This window comes from Cryptomeria japonica, chromosome 9 (assembly GCF_030272615.1).
Source record: "Cryptomeria japonica chromosome 9, Sugi_1.0, whole genome shotgun sequence".
NCBI classification, from domain to species: domain Eukaryota; kingdom Viridiplantae; phylum Streptophyta; class Pinopsida; order Cupressales; family Cupressaceae; genus Cryptomeria; species Cryptomeria japonica.
In genome coordinates, this window is record NC_081413.1 from 718,318,190 (window position 1) to 718,342,076 (window position 23,887).

Here is a 23,887-nt window from a genome sequence, read left to right on the forward strand (position 1 = left end):
GATCTTCAATTACAGCCACGTACCTGCAACCTTGTTGTAAGGATGTTTGTATCCTTATATGCGAAGGTATAGATGTTGTTGTATGTTGTATGTTTGTATGTTGTAGTATGTGATCTCCTCTTCAATGGTTGAATCCTTGTCTTGAATGCAACACTTAGCCTTGAATGGAGACTTAGAATGATCAATTGCTTGAAGGAATGCTTGAATGCTTGAATGCTTGAATACTTGAATATCGTTTCCAACTTTTTTTCATCCTCTCCAAAATGAGAGAGGAAAATTAGTTTATATACTTGCCAATTAGGGTTAAAAGACTGATTTTCCCGACCTTAGGCCGACCAGGAAATGTTATTTTCCACTTTGCAAACAAAAAGGCCCGAAGTCCCATAGGAGACCGAGCCCAAAATAGGGCCAGGGACCAGGGCGCTGGGCGCCATGGTCCTGGGGGACCAGGGCACTGGGCGCCCTAGTCCTGAAGGACCAGGGCACTAGGCGCTCTGGTCCCACCTCCTGGGACAGCAGGGTGCAAGGAGGGATCAGGCAGGGTGCTGGAAAAATGCAGTTTTTGGTGTCGTGAGCAAGTTTCGGGGTCTCCATTCAGGTTCCGTGTTGCATCACCATCGTGAAGACCCAAATGCAGTTGAAATTGCAAGTGTCGCAATTTTAGGACGCTACATTTAGCCCCCACTTTAGTGGGAGTATAAGCGTACGCCAATACTTTCGGTAAAGTAAAAGGAAACAACATTGAAAGACTTTCACCACGTCAAGGAGGCAAGATACACCAAGCCCCCAGTGGACTAAGGATCTTATGACTTTGATTGACAAAGTAAAAGGGAAGATCACGAGGGAGAACCATGACTATCAGTAGTAAGGTTCCCTCACTATGAGTCATGCAAGAAAGATATCAAAAATTTTCAAGGCAAAGCTAAATTTGTCAAGAAATTTTCAAGTATCTTGAAAAGATATGGACGGGATGTATGCCCCCCTACATTAAAGCGATCGCACACGCCTCACCGGGGGTGATTGCTTTAAGGTAGTGATACATATAAGAAATGAGAAAGGAGCACGTTATCATAAGGATTTAGCCCCCAAGTGTGAGATAAGCCCAAGGATAATAGACACAAAACTCAAAGCACAAGGTGACTTCACTTTCCTCGGGGTCAGTATGCTGTATGATAATTCATGTATATCATATGTATGTATGCATAATTGTTCTTCATTCCCCAATGAAGGAAGGTCACCTAGAAGAAGGGAACACATGTGTCTTTTGAGTCAACATGAGAGAGATCGAGAGATCTCAATGCTTTGCATCATCCTCAAGTAGACAACACTAAGGACAACAAATAGAAGAAGTAACAAAAGAAATAGAGGAGGAGAGAATCTGCTATGCTAATGAAACTAGTCTAGCACATCATCTACCCCCCGATCTTGCTGATCAATGTTTCGGGAAGGTAGGGAACACGCTAGAGGAGGAACATCCAACATAGCAGATGGAGCTATCAAAAGATCCAAACAAGGGCTATGTTCATATCCCAAGCCACGGTGTTCTTGTCTAGGAGCTAGGATAAGTGCTTTAGAAAATTCATTAGATAAATGGTTATCAATATCAACAAGTTCATATTCACTATCAGAATGAATAGGAGAAGTAGCATTTTCATCATGAATAACATTTTCATCTATATCATCATCAAGATTTATAAAAATAGGATCTTTAACTCACACAGGATCAAGACGATCATGCATCTTATGTTTAGGAGATTTCGACTCAATCGTCGGCTGAGGAGAAAATGGAATAATGCTTGTTGAAGGTGTTTTTGGGGATTGCAAAGTTTGAAAAGCAGCTGCCTGAGCTCTAAGACGACGCTTTCATCGGCGTTCATGTGCTGAACGATTTCGTCTAGTCTTAGTAGGAAGTTGTGAAGAGTGAGGAGGAGGAATGTTCTCATCCTTATCACTTGGGTGTTTAGGTTGTGGTCTCTTAGGTTGAACAATAGGAGAAGAGGAAGGTCTCTTCTCTCCATAAGAGGAAGGAGGAGGAACTGCTCCATATAAGGGAGGAATATTTGGTTTAGGAAGGAGACCAAGTCCATCATGACGAGGAGGTATAGGTCTACTCTTAGGAGGTTTATTAGATATAGGCATAGTCACATCCATAGGAATGGGTTGGGAATCGTCTTGAGGAAAGACATTGGTCTTATCTTTCAAAGGAAGAACTTCCTTCTCAAGAACGATAGGAATGTCAAGTTTGGGTGTTCTAGGTTTACTTAGAGATAGGATCATATCTTTTTTCCACTTTTGATAAGATTTGAAAAGATGATCACTTCGTGGAGGAAGAGCTTGGAATTGTTTAGGCCAAAAATAATCAATAGGAACACTAGAAGTTCTTTCAACTGGTTTAAAGAGACTATGATTAACAGTAACAACTTCACCATTATGGGGAAATTTCAAACACTTGTGAATAGGAGAAGCAATAGCTTTCATGGAAGATAGCCAAGGATAGCCTAGCTTCACACAAAATTATTTGGATGATGGAATAATAGCAAAGTCCACATCGAGGGATTTGTTATGGACCTCAATAGGTAATGTAATAGAACCAATTGCAGGAGAAGAAAATGCATCAAATAGTTTCACAACCACATTTGTTTCATCATAGATCACTTGATTCAATTGCAAAGTAAAAAGAAATTCTTCAGTAATGACATTAACCATACAAGAAGGATCAATAAGCACTCCACAGAAAGGTGTATTCTTGACTTTTGCAACTATATATAAAGGACCATCAGGTGCCCTAATAGTTTCACTAGAATCAAAGGTGATGGAAGGTTCTTTAGGGATTTTTTGCTGCTCTACAAAGTTAATCACATTCGGAGTCATAGACACAAGATCATCAGGTGAGATAGAGGAATCAGTAGTATCAATCGCATTAGAGGTATGAGAAGGTAATGGATCAGTAAAAATCTGAAGATTTTGGTTGGGAGGAGCTATAGATGTATTGCCTTTATCATTCACACCAGAAACAGAGATAGTATTATTATCAATCAAATCTTGAATTTTACCCTTTAAAGCAAAACATTTTTCAGTATCATGCCCAGGTTGACGATGAAATTGACAAAAAGATTTGTTATCAAAATAGGGTGAATTAATCTTTGCAGGATCAATTTTCCTTATAGGAGGAAGAGTAAGCACATTTTGTTCCAATAACTTATTCATAATACTATGCAATGATTCATTCAAAGGAGTAAACTTTCTTTCTTTCTTGAAAAACTTAGAAATAGGAGACACACCTGATGCTGCATTCACATTGTTGTTGATGATGTGTTCATTGAATTTAATGGACTCTCTATTCGGTTTAAACTTCCCAAATGGTTGTTGACTACTATCACCCTTATCACTCGGAGCCATAGGATGTGATTGTTCCATTTGACTCACAGTCAGTTGATAATTGTGAAGAGTTGCGCACAACTGTTGGAAAGAAGTAAACTCAGAAAACAGGAGTTTTTCTCTAATGTCTTTTTGTAAATTAGAAATAAAGATTCTTTGAATATCATTATCAGGCACTGGAAAAGAAATTTGAGCATACAAATGCTTATATCTACCAATGAAATCAGTCACTTTTTCTTTAACACCTTGTTTACAATGCATTAAATCAATCAAAGTAACTTTAGGACTTATATTGTTTTGAAATTGTTGAATAAAAGCATTTGCAAGTTGTTCGAAAGAAGTAATAGAATAGGAAGGCAACGAGCAATACCATTGTAGGGCTTTGTCTCTTAATGTTCTAGTAAACAATTTTGCAAGCAACCTTTGGTCATAAGCAAAATCAGTACATATTGTTTGAAAGGTCTTAACATGTGTTAGAGGATCACCCTTACCATTATAAAGCTCCAAATGCGGGATTTCAACATGTTTAGGGGGAATAGCTCGAACAATATCAAGAGAAAGTGGGCTCGCAACATCAAATGTGGGCACACTAAACTTGGATTGATTCATAGAGGCAATTTGTTGCTGTAAAGAAGAGACAGTTTGTGCAAGATTATTAATGGTCGCTTCAGTCAAAGAGTTCATATTAGACGTGTTAGATTGTGAGGGAGGTGTTATGTTATTGAAAGAAGGTAGAGAGTAAGGTGGTGGGACACTATGATAGTTAGTCATAGGAGATGATTGGAAAGGAGGAACACTACAAGGAGGAATGGAAGGGTTAAATGAATTGCCCCCTTGCGTCATGTTTATTTGTGGAGATATAAGAGGAACACTCACTGAAGGAATGAATGAAGAAGTCAGATTGAATGAAGGAAGAGGGTTGATTGAAGAAGAAGGATTGCCCCCATGACTGGTGATCATAGGAGGAATGTCTTGTATTGAAGTAGTCATTATGTTTGATGTAAAAGTAGGTATACTAGCAATAGGAGTCGTCAAAGGAATAGAATGATTATCTTGAGTAGGAGGTTGTGTATAACCTAAGGTTTCAGCACAACTTTTCATAGGCATCACATTTGAATCCACAATGTGTGCAATACCACACAAAATATCAATTCCATTCTTATCACTTTGAAGCATATGTTTTAGACCCTCAATTAAAGGAAGGGCTTGACTATCAGGGTATTCTTGAGACATCCATTGTCGAAAATCGTCAAATTGGTTATCCAATTTTGAAAGTTGTTCTATAGAAACCTCATGGAGAGCTTCTTCATCATTAAGAGGATTAGAGGAATTACCCATGTCCTCGTTAAAAAGACCATTCAAATTAGATTCCATCTCCTCAGTAATTAAACCTTGGAAGGACTTAATTCTAAGGCTTCGTCTAACGGGAATAGTGTAGGTAGGGCTTATTGTTGTAAAACTCATGCACTAAAGAAAGAGAGAAGATTTTGAATTTTAGAGGTAGCAAATTTCAGTAAAACCAGCCAATCTTCTAGATTTAAGCTATTAAATGCAATCAGGACAATCTCCCGAAATTTTGGAAAAAATGTCTGGGACCGTGGCACTCGGAGTGCACACGGTCCTCGCAACTTTTTTCGAAATTTGCAGGGATGAAATTTATGATGATTTTACAGCTAACCTGAAAAAATTGAGTGATTTTACGATCTGTAGATAGGCCAAATTAAAGTTGCAATCTCAAAATTGAACCCTACCAAGATTGTCGAAAAATGCAAAATTTGAATTTTGAAAAAGAGAGGGAACCTGAAATTTTGAATTTTATGATTTTAGAGGGAATACCAACAGCAATACAAGTTTTGAAATTTGAAAGTTGACTCAATTTCACGCAAAATTCAATTTTGAAAGCGGAAATCAAGGTTGTTGTAATTAAGCACTTAATTTCAAAAGTCACAAATTGCAAAAATTTGAATAAATCACTGAAATTTCGAATGAATGATAACACACTTTTCAGATTTAGGACTGTAAGAAACACAATTTTGATACAGATTTCGATTTCAACAATTTTTGAATGATTAGAAGCCTCAATCCAAGAAATCGCTAGACCAACTTTGACTGTAATTTTGAAGGTGTTAAAATTGATAAAATCAGCCAAAATTCTGGATTTTAGCAGAAAAATATAGTAAGATCTAGCTCCCGAAATTTCGAAAAAAATGTCGGGGATGATGGCGCTCGGGGTGCACACGGTCCTCGCAACTTTTTTCCAAATTTTTAGGGATGAAAGATATTGTGATTTTATTGCGGAATCCAAAGTTACAGCTGATTTGGAGATGTTTTGATCAGTGAAATTGTCGGACAAAGGTTGAATCAAGAGGGTTTCAAAAATTAGGGTTTTGACACTTAACCACTTAATTTTCAAAATTAAAGCGAAAATATGAATTGATAATTTGTAATAGAAGGGAAGATCTGAAACAAGCATCAACAATTAAACATTTCACAAGTTTAATTACTTAAAAAGAAAATTTAGGGTTTTTATGCAATTAACCTCTAAAATTTTGCAAAAGATCAAACATGGAAATGTAATCAAAGAATCCAATTTTCAGATTTAATTATGAATAATCAGAAAGGATGTTCACATCGGGTTCACCAAAAAGTAAAGCGGAAAAATTGAACCCTAGTCGTTCTCCCCTCCCCAACTCCGAGGAGAGAGAAGGGAGAGTCACTAGGGTTGATGGTTTTCACTTAGGAGGGACTTTACATTCAAAAGAGGGGTTGAAACCCACAAGATCCAATCTCACGCAATGCAAGATTGGATTCTATATGAGTTTCAAGGGTTGTGATAGCAAGGATACCCTCTTTTGTAAAGAATGTAGATAGAAAGATTGAACTATGAATGCATGTAGAAGCAAGAAAGATTCACTTATAAATAGAGATAGGGATATGATATGAAGCCGCGGACCTGGAATTAGTAGTAAAATGTCGAGATGGTGCTGTTCTGCAAATTTGAGCGAAAGTTGACGGGACGATGGCGCTCGGCATGCACACGGTCCTCCGAAAAATCCGCGAAACAAAGGGGGATCTGTTCGTCTCTGCACAAGGATTCCAGATCTTCAATTACAGCCGCGTACCTGCAACCTTGTTGTAAGGATGTTTGTATCCTTATATGCGAAGGTATAGATGTTGTTGTATGTTGTATGTTTGTATGTTGTAGTATGTGATCTCCTCTTCAATGCTTGAATCCTTGTCTTGAATGCAACACTTAGCCTTGAATGGAGACTTAGAATGATCAATTGCTTGAAGGAATGCTTGAATGCTTGAATGCTTGAATGCTTGAATATCGTTTCCAACTTTTTTTCATCCCCTCCAAAATGAGAGAGGAAAAGTAGTTTATATACTTGCCAATTAGGGTTAAAAGACTGATTTTCCCGACCTTAGGCCGACCAGGAAATGTTATTTTCCACTTTGCAAACAAAAAGGCCCGAAGTCCCATAGGAGACTGAGCCCAAAATAGGGCCAGGGACCAGGGCGCTGGGTGCCATGGTCCTGGGGGACCAGGGCGCTGGGCGCTCTGGTCCCACCTCCCGGGACAGCAGGGTGCAAGGAGGGATCAGGCAGGGTGCTGGAAAAATGTAGTTTTTGGTGTCGTGAGCAAGTTTCGGGGTCTCCATTCAGGTTCCATGTTGCATCGCCATCATGAAGACCCAAATGCAGTCAAAATTGCAAGTGTCACAATTTTAGGACGCTATAGTAAGAAATAACACGCCTCTCATGAAGACAAGGCAAAAGATGCTCCAATAAAATCCATCCATATGCTCAAGAACTGTCATCTATATGCTCAAAATAAAGGATAGGGATTAGGCTGGCACACATGAACCTCGTAAATTGGTTCATCACAAGGGGAAGTATTGAGTACACCTATGTTACTATTTCATTACAAAACTATATTTTTTCCTGAAAATAGGGAAGCTAAAGTCGCTTCGCGTTGACATTACTCGTACGCTTTTCATACTATTCAAGGAATGGTGACTTCTACTAATACCCCTTCACATACTGACTTATCAACAACCCGTGGGTTGGCACTCAATAAGGAAACAAATAAGAAACATCACATAGATAGGTATGGTTCCCCATACTCATAAGCAAACATATTCCCCATGGTTGATTACTTCACCATCCCATGGGCACACCTAGCAAGTACGGGTTTCTTACAACACACACAGAATAGCACCATTACTGGTTTAGTCACATTTACGGGGAGTACTTTACATTATGCTAACATATACTTAAGGGAAGTTTTAATTATGCTTTACACATGAATCACTATATAATGTTTACTCTAGATACATGTACTAAAATTCTCAACAATTCAAATTTACACAAAGAAATAACATCATTCTGATATCTTGCTCAATTTCCCTTAAGCATTTTCATTCACATTACTAACTACGCAATTTCTTTTTCCAAGGTGAAAAACTTTCCCCTTTCAATTAGGAGCTGAAAGCAAACATATAATTTCATATGTGTTATAATAATTTCCTTTAAATCACTGCATTCTAAATAGTATTTCAAAAACAACAATTCCTATATTTTAGGCAAGAGGAGGAAGAGAGTTGGAAAATCAACTATTTCCTACGAATACACAAGAACTTCAAGATCACACCATATTGCTCGGATATAGGTCTATCATTTTAGTTGCACAGTTTTCATTTCGCTATCTTTTAGGAAGGTGCCAAAGCATCCTAACATGACATTTCTAATCATTATTGTTGCACCATAATGTTCTAGTTTTCCGAACAAGAATTCAAGACAACCAAATTTTCTTTTGTAATACAAGTCTTCTTGAGAACAATCACTATTCGTAATACAATACAATACAATAACACATCATATCTAACATTGAAAATTCGTAATACGACAAGAAGCTAAATGAAGAGATATCTACTAGATATTACACATTTAATGCATACAATTCAACAAGTCTTTCACTTACTCTTTCTTAAACACAATAAGGCAATTATCTAAATCCAAAGCAAGTTAAATGGTGCGTCACTTAATAGGTCCTAAATCACACTAGTTGAATAAGCACATAAAACAATCTTTCGAGGAGCACATTAATACACTCCTAAAGCTACTACAACATGTCCTCCTTTGGTATTCCTTTCACATCAAGCAATTTTCACAAAATCACTAGGCGCATTTTAATGAACCTTACTTAAGATGGAATTTAATTATATTACTCCTACCAAGCACATGGAGCACCCTGTAATGCAAACATACCATTTTCTATCATTAACTAAAAATTAACTCCCAAACCAATCCCTTTCACAATCTAAAACACAAAAACGTTATGAGGCTCACACAAGGGCTCAAGAAATATCATCCTTTCTCTTGCAATAAGAAAACTTAAATAAGAGATAATTACCCATATCAAATCCTTTTAATTTACTAGAGAGAGAGAGGAAGAAGAGTCATAATCACTCAATGTACTACATAATAAGCATTAACATTTGCCATACTAGTCTTTCAAGTGGACAATCATTAAAATCGATCAATACCATAAACAAGCACATTTCATACTTTTAGATTCGAGATATTACCAACCAACCCAGATGGATTAGTCGAAAGGATAAAACAATTCAAGATCAAAGGTACATACAACTCCCTTTCAAAGTAAGAAAATTCATAGACCATGACCTCAATAAGTAGACAAAACACCTATAATTATTTCCAAAACACCCACATCAAGAAGATGAAAACAAGCTGTGAACACACGTGTTACACACAAGTAGGGTTTGTTAAATCACACCCTCACATCAAGGTGGACAAGCACACAACATAAGGTAGACACACACACACAAACTAAGGGCACAAGTGAAACCAGAGATCCCAGTGTTGCAACATGGGCTCTGATACCAAATGTAATGCCCCGCCAGGAAACCCCAAAGGGTTTAAGTTAAAAACACTCAAATAGAGTGTAAATATTTTTTTTTTAATAATATTTAAGAGTATTACTGATTAGTTACAACATTAAGATAATTTTGGAGTTATCTAAAACTAGATAACACAGTGGAAGGCTAAACAAACCTAAGGAGTTTCCCAACGCGATTACGTAACCTTACACCTAACTCAACTCATGTCAATTGATCCCATAAGCGGGATATCTTAATTACGAGATAATGCATAAGACATGATTATATATATGTTCAATGATTTGACATCTTATAATTTTAGGAAGCGCTCATTTTCTTTGGGTGGTTAGGAGGCCAATGTGAGGTTATTTACTCAATGCACTTTAAAACATAATTAAACTAAGAGGCCACCCATAAGGTTCAATACGACAAATATCACGAAGTCCATTCGTTTGGGTTTAAGGTAACCACCCACAACTAATAACTTTCTTTAATATTAAAAGTATGGCTAATAAGATGTGATTCTCTCATTAAGGATTAAACTACCATTAATAGAGTGGGGTTCCATCATTTGAATTCAAGCATACCCAACTAATGGGTCATAGTTTCTTTATGGAGGATAGAGTGCAAGTAGCCATAGAGTTCATTCATTGAAGTTTTAATAATGCTAATAAAAGGAGCTCAATTCATTAAGGTATAAATGTATTAGGTACACATGAGTGCATCCTTTAAATTAAAATATAGTTAGCAAGATGAAATTCATCATTTCAGGATTTAAAATATAAGTTAATAGTGACGTTCTTCCATTAGGATTAAAATACAATTATCTTATTGCATATCACTCTTTTTAGTTAAATGAAGTTAATATGAAGAGATACATTTGCTAAGATTAAGATATAAACAACTATATGAATCCTTCCCTTTTCAGTTCAATTTTAGCAATCATAAAGAAATTCATTTATTAGGGTTATAATTATGGATGACTAGTTGAGTTCACCCCATTTTCAAGTTAATTTTGGTAAGGATTATTTGTTATGATTACAACATAAATAACTAAATAAATTCATCCAATATAGTGAAATATAATTAACATGGCGATACTCATTTACTAAGATAAGGAGGTAAATACCTATATGATGTTCATCCTTTAGATTTCAATCTAGAAATTACGATATTAATTCTAACTTTGTTTCCCATTCACATTCGTTCCATTTATAAGATTTATAACAAGTTAATCCAATAGTGGTGACCTAGCGAGGTTCTTTCCACTATTACTTCTTTTAATTAACATAAACAAAATACTTTTCCATAATCATAATTACAATCTTTTATGAACCTGATTACTACATTTATCAAGATGACTAAATTTATGCACTTTGATTTAGCTTCATTAAATTCCCATTATACACTTATGAAAAGCAACCATACATGATAACTTAAAGTATAAATTAAAGAAACAAGGCTTCGCATAACACGGATATGATCTCGGAGTTCACCCCTAGCTACATCTCCGGGTCTGCTCAACTGCAAGACCCCTCTGGCATTTAAAATCGTTAGGAATACAATATTTATATGTCTTTTACATCTTTGCCACGTAGGTGAACACAACCAGTATACAAATGACTACTTTGATCCACAAATCCTAATTAACTCCCACATAGAGGTAGAACCAACTGAGCATGCTAAAGGGAAGTACAAGGTTCATTGCCCAATAGTACTCTATTTAGAGACCTAAGACTTAACAGGTGCCCCAATTTCAACAACGACAGGTTCCAAACAAATACATCAAGGTTTGCCATCACCTTAAACAAGGCAAATGCAGAACTTAAACTTACAAATTTTCCAAATTGATACATAATCAAACTTCCATTCATTCTACTAGCATATCGATGAAGTAATAACAAAATATATGAAGATAAATTTGTATTCATAATCCATACACTCCTATACTTTAGTATTCATTTCTAAAATTCCCGGATGATCATTATCATTCTAATCGAAAGACAATACTTATTCCTGAAAAGAAAACTCCTTATTAAAATATATTATCTAACGTTAACAAAAGTGTTTTATTTCAAAGATAATCAAATAAAAACATTATTTAACCTCATTTCCAAAAATTACTTTCCTTTTTGAACTGGGCTCCAAATTTAAATATTCATTAATATAATTTTACTAATCCAAGATTAATAAATTTTATTTAATCTACAAATTGAAAAGAAATATGCAATCTTCATTGTTTAATATATATATATATATTTAACAACTAAAATCTAAATTTATATAAAATAGATGTTCTACAACTTTATTACAACTCCTTTTACTCATATCCCATTGTATTTATTGTTTTCTTTCATTGTATAGATGCTAATATTATATATATAAAAAAAAATTAAAACAAAATTTATTTATTATTTTCTTTATGGGAACCCTGGCCTATGGCGCAGGTCCCTGCAGCCCACAATGTGGACGCAGGCCCTGTGAAACCACATTGTGGTCGCAGGTTTCTTGCGGCCCACAGTGTGGACGCAGGTCCTGCAAGCCACACTGTGGTCGCAGGTCTCCCTGCTGCCCATAGTGTGGACGCGGGGCTCCCTACGACCCACATTGTGGACGCAGGTCTCCCTGCGGCCCACATTGTGGACGCAAGTCCCTGCGGACCACAATGTGGTCGCAAAAGATCTGCGAGCCGGTGGGGAGGAGAAGAGAGGGCGGGAGGGAAAAAAAATGGCGGTGCGAGTTGAGCCTTGGCTCCTCCCCCTGCCAAACCCTAACGCCTCATTTGGTAATAATTTTTTATTTTAAAAAAAAATAATAATAAAGAAACACATGGCCAAAGTAGTAACTGGTAAAGAACAAAAACCAGTTTGGAATTCCATTTATTTTCAGTCAACAACAAAAAAAAGTCTTAAAAAAAAAACAGTCTTCCCCCCTTTTTTTTTGTTTTAGTTTTCTCTCTTCAGAATGTTCAAGAACCCCATAACAAATCTTGAATCCAAGAATAATCAAACTTTCCAAAAAGAAACTAAAACTAAATCTCTAAAACATTCATGGGCATTATCATTTTTTTTTTCCAACATTTCATGGAGAACACTCAATCACCAAATTTTTTTTGATTCAACAATAAATAAAAGGGTAGATTGGAAAACTACCTCCAAATGCATTCTGGGAAGAGTTTTGATGAAGAGCTCCACCTGCAACTCAAAGAAAATCTCCATTTTTTCCAAAATTTCCCCCCATCTCCATTTTTTTTTCAAAAAGATCACCAAAAGAAAGAACCCCCCAAAAATATTTCAAAAACTAGGTTAAAATGAGAAACCTCTTTTTTTGACCTAATTTTCAATTTCGAATTTAGGCATTTATTTTTTTTAAAATAAAAGAAAATCAGAATGGAAATCATTCTTTTCCATTACTCAATAAATCTAACTCGTTTTATTCTAATTAAAATTAACATACTTCTATCTCTTATTTAGTTTTAAATTTTAATTTCTCTATATTAATTTAGGCCTACATTATATTTCGAAACTATTGATCGGGGTAACGCATTTTGATTAATTTAAATTTCCAAAAATCAATCTTTTATACTATATCAACTTTACAAGTAAAAAGAATAATTTCCTTTAATAATAAAATTTACCCTTTTTCTTCTAAAATGCGAAAATGATTAATTTATTTCTATTTCCCAAAGACTTTAAATCTTTCCTTTCTAAAACGCATAATTCATTGAATTTCATTATTATTAAAATTAACTATTAAGCTAACTCGCTATAACATAATAAAGTGACCTTTTTAATAAATGACTAATCTCGTGAAAGAGATCTATTTATTCTAATTTTCTCAATTACAAATGCATAAATGAGTACATTAATCCAAGTTAAATACTTTAAGCTTGCTACAATTCTAATTAAAGCAATCTCTTTAAATTAACGATTATTCATATAAAAGAAACTATCCATTTTAATTTTCTACATTACTAATGTGTACATCCACACATTAAATTGAATTGAATACTTAGGATAACAAACTCCACTTACCCCGCCCAAGGCACGCAAACCAAGGAAGTCCACCAAATCACACGACGCTCACCCGACCATGGCTAAGGCAAGATGAGAGTTTTATGACCCCCAAATCCGAATTCTAAGGATGGAGTTATACTCAACCCTGCAATTCCCAAAGGAGATGAACCTCGCCCTAGGCGGTGTTGTACCTGCAATCTCCTGCACCCATGAATTCATGCAAGCATACATATACATATACATATTCAATGAGGGCGTTAGCTCGAGATTTATCACAAGAGTTAGGAAACAATTACATTTACACAAGAATCGATGCAAAAGCACAATAATAGGTATGCATGATTATTTATATTATCTAAACTACACATTGCACCACGGTTAACCTACCATTCAAGAATGCCACATAGGAAGTCAACCAAGGTCAACCGGGTTTTACAAGTTTGACTAGGGTAGGGGCATTACAGTAAACACCTTCTTGTTCTTGTTGTGGAGGCACATAATGTTGAAATTGATGTTGTCTCCTTTCTTGAAATTGTTTCATCATCTCTATTTGTGAGAGGAGAGCTGGTATGTCTGATTGTTCAAGAAGAGATCTTACATCAATTGGCTCAATCTTTGGATTTTGACCTGGAAATTTTTGAAACATTTTGGACATTTGTGATCTATTCTTCTCAATGTTTTTCACTCTTTGTTCCAATATCTCCTTTTCTTGAGCTAGTTTCTCCTATAGTTTTTGTATTTGGACATTTACATCATCATGATAAGTTTGATCCAAGTACTGAGACATGTATAGATTGGGTTGACATGATTGATTTCTCAATTGTGATGACATGGCTTCGTAAGAAGGTTGAGACCTCATTTCAACATATATGTCACTATGCAAATACAATATTTTTGGAATTTTTTTTTTTCAAGGATGATGTATGATATGCAACTAAATGCAAACTAAATAGATGAAAATGCAATCTATGGCAAGAGTGCAACCTATGTTTTTTGTTGTTTTTCAAGATTTTGACAACTTTATGGAATGCAAATCTAAAAGAGACCCTTAGGAAATTGAAATGATGTCTAGACCTCAAAGGACAAAAGGATGAAGTGACAAAAGGACAAAATGACAATGCCTTCCCTATATGCTTGGATACTAAGCTAGGTTTGACGAAATGACATTGATGACAAAAAGACAAAAGGTTTGATAAGGTCTAGACTTCCTAACAATGACTTAGGGTTTATTCAAAGATTTGCATTACTCAAGTTTGACAAAACCTAGTTTTGACACTATATGCAAAGGGACAATTACTATGCAAATGACCATAATATGATATGATAATGACCTAAGCTTAATGAAGAGACCTAGGGTATGCAAATGTGACCTAATGTTATGAGGACAAGGATGCAAATGCAAATGTATGACAACGCCAACCTAAGGCAAAATCTAAGGTTGAATTATGAAATGGTATTGCTATAATGCAAGATGACACATGCAAATGGATGACCCTTATTGATATGCAAAGGAGTATGACCTAAGTGAAACCTAACCTTGGTAGTTGACAATGAATTTGCAAAATACAAACCTAGAATGAACCTAAATCTAAGTGACATGAATGTTGAGACAAGATTTTGAACAATGTTTGACAACCATGTTTGAAAGTGTTTTGAACTTTGTTGGATGAAACGTTCTTGTGTTTAACCTTGTTTTGAATAAATTTGTCTTGTTTTTGAAATAAGATGCTATTCAACTTTTGACAAGCAAAGAAGACAAGATATTCTAACTTAGACTCAAGACAATCATGCTCATTCACACATTTCTTATGGTAGGTGTGTAGGGGAAAAAGCGAGACTAGGCTAACATGTCCTAATCCTACCTTTTGACACACATTGTAGAATACGAAAGAGCCTAGAGGTATCACACAATTGGCTACTTCTTTTTGTGGAAGAAAGAGCCACGGGCTACCTATTAGGATTTCTATTCCTTTGTTGTAATTGAAAGATAAAATGATGCAAGTTCAATCCCTAACCCCAAAGTGCAAGTATGAACTAATAACAAGATTGCAGAATTGAACTTAAACTATGGAAAGCTGTAAATACAAAGATAAGACAAGAATGCAAATGCGTACCCAGAGTCAAAATCTGAGTGGAAATGTTCAGGATAGGGGCACGGGTGCCACTGTCCTGATTCTGCCTCTGAAACTGCCCCCGAAACTGCTGTTTTGAAACCTGGAAAACTGCCGGAAATGCCAAAAATTGCTGTCTGTCAGGAGGACCAGGGCGCCCAGCGCCCCTGTCCCAGGGACCAGGGCGCCCAGTGCCCCTGTCCCACGGACCAGGGTGCCTAGTGCCCCTGTCCTGGCAGGACCAAGGCACCCCATGCCCCTGTCCTAGCTTTCTAGGCTGGAATTTGGTGTGAAGTTCAGTCTCCGTCTGCTTCCGTCGGATCTGCAACTTGCGGCATCGTCCGAATCCTGAAACCTGCACTTATATCTGAAAAGGTATGGTGGGTGGCTATATAGGGTTTTGCCTTAGTCAAACCCCCGCTTTGGTGATTTCCACCTCCATGAATAGCCAATTTGTATTGTAAAAGTAGTGTGTGTGTAGACCTTGTGTGTGTGCAAGATCCTAAAATGCAAGTAAGCAAACTAGAGCAACCTAGAAAGTAAACCCTAATTGCTTGTAAATGATAATGTAAATGCTCCAAATCAAGATGCAAAGTGATCTAAAGCATGAATACAAATGATATGATGAAGCTTATGCAAAGACATGAAAACAACATGAAATCATACCCAACCCCAGGGGAGGGGTACAAGCCAATCTTCAGTCGGTGATCCCTTATTGTTCTTCAATGCCTTCAAAGCCCTAAATGGATGAATGAAATTGATGAATGCTTGATAAATGGATGTTGAATGTTTGTTGAAGTCTTCAAAGATCTGCTCTTTCGATGCATAGAAGGTCCTTGAAACCAAAAAATCGGATCCTTTCAAATGAAGAAAGAGAGCTCTTATATATGAAACCCTAGGTCTTAATTTCAACTTTTGGCCAACCTAGAGATTGAATCTCCCGCCAATTTCTTGGGGTTAAGCTTTATTTTATGATTGGATCGCGCTCCTAAAATTTTGGGAAAAATGTCCGGGACCGTGTGCACTCCGGGCGCCATGGTCCCGGCAACTTTTCACCAAATTTTCAAGGCCGTCGGATATGATGATTTTAGAGCGAATCCCGAAGTTACAGGTGATTTCGAGATGTTTTGACCCCCGAAATCAAGCCCCCAAGTTCAAAATAGGACCTAATTAGGGTTTTTGATTAAATGATGTATTAGAGGAATAAAATGAAAGGGGCACACTTTAATGAGAAGGGCCCAACTTTATGATAATGAAATGATAAAATAGAACCTTAGACCTAATTAATTTAATTAATTAAGTGCTAAAGGGGAAATGCAAAATGCGCCAAGGCGGGTGCTAAACTAGGTGTGAAATTGTACCACCCTAGCAAGTGCGTACAATTTACGATACTACATTTAGCCCCCACTTTAGCGGTCATATGAATACTGCGTGCATATGCAAGCTAAAGTACAAGAAAGTAAACATTATTTGAAAAAGGATATATCCATAAGTCTGTTGAATGAAGCCCCCAGCGGTATCTGCAGTACACAGTTAGGAACCGCACCCTACAAAACACACGTTAGATCACAAAATCACCTAATGCTTACTAAGGAAGGTGATGAAAATTCGAGGGTAGCTATATGCCCCCCCCTGTTTCGGCTTGCTAATTTTAGTGAGTTGAAACAGGGTATCATGTTTACCACTTCGAATTGTTAAAGAATATTGATGACAAATGCTCACAAGAGGATTCAATATGAGATCAAAAACTAATGGAGAATCATTTGGTAAGAAAGAGGAATAAATCTCAATTCCAACACAACAAAGAGTGTGAGGATTTAAGAGTTCTCTAACACAAGATGAAGGATGTAAATGGAAACAAAATTCAAAGAGAAGAAAAGAAAGGAAAAAAGCATGAATACACACATTGGTGATCCATGTAAGGGAGGAGAGTGAGAAAGTCTAGCCTTATGCCGCTAGTTCCACTCAACTTTATGCATGTGTGTGTAAGTGAGGTTACAAGTACCTCATAGGAGTCTATGCCTAAGTATGCTACAACCTGTATATGTATAGTACAAAAGTGTGACATCTCGCTCTAAGAGTCTGTGCTCTGGTTCCGAGAATAATCACCTTGCATGAAAGAAAAATGGAGACATCTCACTCTAAGAGTCTATGCTCTAGTTCTGAGAATGACCCATTGCTCAAAAAGTGTAATGTTTATGTCATAAGCAAAGTAGAACAAGGATACCTACCTTCATCACAAAAGAAGATACCCCAAAAATGCAACAATGTCATAGATCCAAGCAAGAGATTTTTGCACTCTTTAAGCAAGGATAAGATAGTTGAAAAGGGATATCTTGTAATATGTGTAAAGGAGATCCTTAGAGGAGAAGAGATCTTTGTACAAAAGACACCTATCCCCGAGAGGACAAATATAACATCTTCTAGAATAAGACAAAGAAGAGAATAAGAATGCAATACTTCCTTCTTTTGCGAGGTGAAAGTGATTCTTAATGAAGGATGATGCTCTTTTTAACCCAATTGGGAGAGTGAATTCATTATGGATGTATTTTACCAAGTGCAAAAGAGGTTGTAGTCAAGGACTTACACCTCTTGTAAGAGAGAATACTTGAACAAACAACAACAAATGCATACAAGGAATAACATCAAGTAATAAAGTTCACACCATCCACGAAATAGGAAAAAGTGGATCCTTAGATAAAAATAAGGAAAGATCATTGCCTCCCAAGGATAAGGACAATGAGAAGGACTTACACAATCTTCTAGGGAGAGATTTAGACATAAGCAAAATGCAAGCAAGACATTAGTGTATGTAAAATGCTCCTCACAAGAAGTGGGTAGGATAAGAAAGAGAATACACATCTTCTCCCATATCTATAAAAAGAGGATTCTAAAGAAAAGATGATCAATATTTCCACATTATTACCCCATAGGAACAAGAGATAACATAGAAAAAATTAGGCTATTATGTTGCTTCAAAAATATGATTGCACTTGAAATTGTACCATCATGAATGACAATGAGCCCCCAGTAAATGAGCTACCAATGTCACATAATGATGAGCAACATAATAGCCATTAATGTTATTTAAAGACATGATAGATTGAATGAGGTATTTGAATATGACATGCTAAATGCTCAACTATAAGTGAGATCAAAAACATGTATAAAGTGATAAAAATTGAAGAAGAAAAGTCACAAGAAATCTTAGAAGAGGGATGAGTGTAATTTACTAGAGCCTTATCCTTGGAGGAAAGGACTTTATGATGAATAGGAGATAAAGATTCATAAGTGGATTTAGAAATTTGAGGGGAGTCATAAAGAGATTTTTTCATCACCAAGATTTCCTTATGAGGGGAATGAGAGTTGATAGAAGTAGAAGATGATTTAGTTGAAGTGAGATCATCATCACTACTAAATATAGCATTCACATTGAGAGATGGTCTTTTAGATGCTTTGGTGGGCTTAGAAAGATTATATCCAAGTCCAAATGAATATTCATGCATGTTATGTTCTAAAGGAACTTTAATTCCTTGTTCATTTGCGCCACAACCATTTCCACTATAGCCACTCTTAGCCAAAATATGGAAACCACGACCATAACGATTAGCCATTTCAAAAAGAAAAGGTGGTTTTTCATAAGACAAAGAATCAAATTCTTCAGAATTAGAGGTGTGAGGAGAAGAAGTTTGAGAAGCGGCCACAAAATTATTGCTCATAGGTTCAGGTAAGACTAATTGATCTCTAGTTTCTTCCTTCTTTTTAACTTTAAGCTCTCTAGGAGGAACCCTATACTCACCTACAAAGGTGGGATTGAAATCAAGAGATCCCCAATCGTCTTCTGCGAGAACCTTCTTAGGATCAAAAGCCTTTCCATGTGTAGATTCAAGTTGAGAAGAATCTTCTTTGGGAACTTCAGACTCATCCAAAGAATTTTGATTATCAGATGGTGATGATTCATCCATAGGTATCTTGTTTAACGAGTCATCACTAGAAGGGGAAGGCTTAGAAGAACTCCCTTTGGAAGTAGATGTTTGCAAACAAGCTTGAAAATTAGTATCACCTATCAAGGTATATGTCTTATTATTATAAATAAATTTAACTTGTCTATGCAATGTAGAGGGGACAGCTTGCATACTGTGAATCCAAGGTCTCCCTAATAACAAGTTGTATGTTAGATTTCCCGACATAACATGGATAGGAGTAGGCAAAGTAACAGGTCCCACTGTGATGGGTAAGGTGATAATACCTAACGAAGACTTAGCCACATTATCAAAGCCTCGAATGGGATGAGAGTCAGGCTCAATAAGGGATGTATCCACATTCATCTTATGCAATAGATTAATGCTACACACATTAAGGCCAGAACCATTATCTACCAGTGTTCGTCTTATAGCAGTGTCATTTATGATAACCACAATCATCAAGGGATCATATTGATGTTGAATTCCGCTAGTAGGCAACTCATCTTGAGTAAACACAATTTGAGCTTTAGGATTCATCACAGAGTTAACCAAAGAAACTATATTACTAGATGTATTAGGTGGAGGAACATTCAAATCTTTCAAGGCATCTTGTAACATTCCATGATGAGTGGAAGAAGTTTGGATCAAATCCCAAAGGGATATCTTAGCAGGGGTAGCTTTAAGTTGTTCTATGAGATCATAGTCCTTACTAAGCATTTGTGAAATATGAGGAGCTTGAGGAAGAATAGGTTGGGAAGGAGGAAGTGAAGTTGGGATAACTGGAGGAGGATTAGGCTGCGTATTATTTCTAGTATTATAAGTATGGGCAACCGCATGATAACTCTCTCTAGTCAGTTGCTTAGCATACTCATAAGGGCTCTTAGAATAACCTCCTTGCATAGTAATAATAGGTTTCTTAGGAGTGCAAAAAGAATCATTAGCATAACCACCTTGAACCACTAAGATAGGCTTATTTAAAGGTTGAGAATTTTGAGAAGGACAAGCACCTTGGACAGTGAAGAGAGGTTTGTTAGGTGTATGTATCAAATTGATTGAGGATGGTTTAGAGGAATGAACAAAAGTGTTGGAAGAATTATTGATAGTCTTCTCTTGCACTTAAATCTTATCACAGATTAAATCAATTTTAGGAGAGAGACAAGGGGTAGGCATTGATGTTCCAGTAGGAAGAGTAATACTAGGAAAGGTCATATCATCCTCTATCATCAAAGGATCTACATGGGGAATAAACTCTCTAGGAGAAGAATCAACATTACTCTCTAAAGTCTCACTTTTGAGAGGGAGATCTTTGAAAGAGATGTTAACCATCTTGTTTTGAACTAGGGTTTCCTTATGAGTAGAACCAAGTTGAGGAGAGGGAGATGCTTTATTTTTAGAGGGAGAATGATTGAGATTCAAGGAAGGTGAGAAACTATCAAGGGAGTTTTCAATCTTGATTTCATCCCCTTTGGCTAGGGTTCTCTCATGGGGAAGAGAATAATCTACACCTTCTTCTAATGGTTCATCCCAAATAGTGAGGTTGTTGAAAGGAGTGTTTGAAGTATTGTCAATTTTGGGAGAGGAGATAACATTTTTTATTAATTCCTCATCCTTAGGAGGGAGAGCATCAATAGATGTGTTAAACTCATCCTCTTTCCTCAAAATATGTTCAATATGATCTTTAGGGGAGAGAGAATTAAGGAAATTGCTTATTATTTCATCTTCTTTCTCTAAGGGATGCTTATGGGTAAGACAAACTTTAGGAGAGGGGTAAGCATTTATCATTAATTCATCATCTCTAGTTGGAATTTTGTTGGAAAAGGAAATGCCATCACTAGGAAATGTATGGATAATGTCATCTTCTTGCACAAAAGGATCCTCATGAAGGGAGTGTTTTTTAGGAGCCACAAAGTTATCAAGGGCATCATCCAACAAAGCATGATCATATCTATTAAAGGTTTATCTTTTGATTCAAAAGGAGATATCTCTTCATAGAGGGGATCATTGAAAACAACCATGTTACTAGATTCAATGGAAGAGTTGATAGGAATGTACCCTTGAGAGGAATCATTCGACTTATCTTTCTCATCACAACGAAATGGCATAGTAACAATGTTTATGAGTTTTTGGTAAAATGAAGGTTTGGTATCTTTAGGTTTCAAAAACTCATCTAAAGCTTCATCTAACTCATAATCATCACAAATATGAACATCTTGCAAATAAAAATCTGACATTTTGAAATAAAAATTGCATAAAACTTAAACACACAATGCAAAGAAACAAAAGAACTTAAATGAAACATGCTAAATCTAGATTTAGATCTAACAAATGTAATGCAAGAGAAAGCAATAATAAGGTTCACATCGGGTTAACCAAAATGTGTAGGGGAAAAAGCAAGACTAGGCTAACATGTCCTAATCCTACCTTTTGACACACATTGTGGAATACGAAAGAGCCTAGAGGTATCACACAATTGGCTACTTCTTTTTGTGGAAGAGAGAGCCACGGGCTACCTATTAGGATTTCTATTCCTTTGTTGTAATTGAAAGATAAAATGATGCAAGTTCAATCCCTAACCCCAAAGTGCAAGTATGAACTAATAACAAGATTGCAGAATTGAACTTAAACTATGGAAAGCTGTAAATACAAAGATAAGACAAGAATGCAAATGCATACCCGGAGTCAAAATCTGAGTGGAAATGTTCGGGATGGGGGCGCGGGTGCCACTGTCCTGATTCTGCCTCTGAAACTGCCCCCGAAACTGCTATTTTACAACCTGGAAAACTGCCGGAAATGCCAAAAATTGCTGTCTGTCAGGAGGACCAGGGCGCCCAGCGCCCCTGTCCCAGGGACCAGGGTGCCTAGTGCCCCTGTCCTAGCAGGACCAAGGCACCCCACACCCCTATCCTAGCTTTTTGGGCTGGAATTTGGTGTGAAGTTCAGTCTCCGTCTGCTTCCGTCGGATCTGCAACTTGCGGCGTCGTCTGAATCCCGAAACCTACACTTATATCTGAAAAGGTATGGTGGGTGGCTATATAGGGTTTTGCCTTAGTCAAACCCCTACTTTGGTGATTTCCACCTCCACCAATAGCCAAGTTGTATTGTAAAACTAGTGTGTGTGCAGACCTTGTGTTCGTGCAAGATCCTAAAATGCAAGTAAGAAAACTAGAGCAACCTAGAAAGTAAACCCTAATTGCTTGTAAATGCTCCAAATCAAGATTCAAAGTGATCTAAAGCATGAATACAAATGATATGATGAAGCTTATGCAAAGACATGAAAACAACATGAAATCATACCCAACCCCAGGGGAGGGGTACAAGCCAATCTTCAGTCGGTGATCCCTTATTGTTCTTCAATGCCTTCAAAGCCCTAAATGGATGAATGAAATTGATGAATTCTTGATAAATGGATGTTGAATGTTTGTTGAAGTCTTCAAAGATCTGCTCTTTCACTGCATAGAAGGTCCTTGAAACCAAAAAATCGGATCCTTTCAAATGAAGAAAGAGAGCTCTTATATATGAAACCCTAGGTCTTAATTTCAACTTTTGGCCAACCTAGAGATTGAATCTCCCGCCAATTTCTTGGGGTTAAGCTTTATTTTATGATTGGATCGCGCTCCTAAAATTTTGGGAAAAATGTCCGGGACCGTGTGCACTCCAGGCGCCATGGTCCCAGCAACTTTTCACCAAATTTTCAGGGCCGTCGGATATGATGATTTTAGAGCGAATCCCGAAGTTACAGGTGATTTCGAGATGTTTTGACCCCCGAAATCAAGCCCCCAAGTTCAAAATAGGACCTAATTAGGGTTTTTGATTAAATAATGTATTAGAGGAATAAAATGAAAGGGGCACACTTTAATGAAAAGGGCCCAACTTTATGATAATGAAATGATAAAATAGAACCTTAGACCTAATTAATTTAATTAATTAAGTGCTAAAGGGGAAATGCAAAATGCGCCAAGGTGGGTGCTAAACTAGGTGTGAAATTGTACCACCCTAGCAAGTGCATACAATTTACGATGCTACAGTAGGTAAGGACGTTAGGTACTTGAGAGGTAGACTTGTTATGGGATTCAAGGAGAATACATAGATGCTTGACCCCACAAGCTCCCCTTCATGGCACTCACTTCTCAAGGTAGCCAAGCATCAGTCCCCATGGAAATCTCCCCATGGCGAACTTAGTATCTCTTCCAAGTATCCAAACTTGTCCTTCTCAAGCAACTAGAAGGATTTTTGGCCTCTAAATACAAGGTGTTTAGTAAGGGTTTCTATTAAGCGTTACTCCTTGGTGTCACGCAAGCATGATTGAGACATAAGTCCACCAAGATACCAAACAAATGTAGTCACGCAAGCACGATTTAGACCATGAGGCCCTACTTAGATGTTGATATGAGAAAGAGTTCAAGGGTCATCACTTCCCAAGTAACTGCAATTCCCACGTAACCCTTCCTTCAAAGCTTTCAGCCATCAGGTATTTGTTTATAGTGAGTTAGAATGCCAAGGTATTCTAGCCGTAC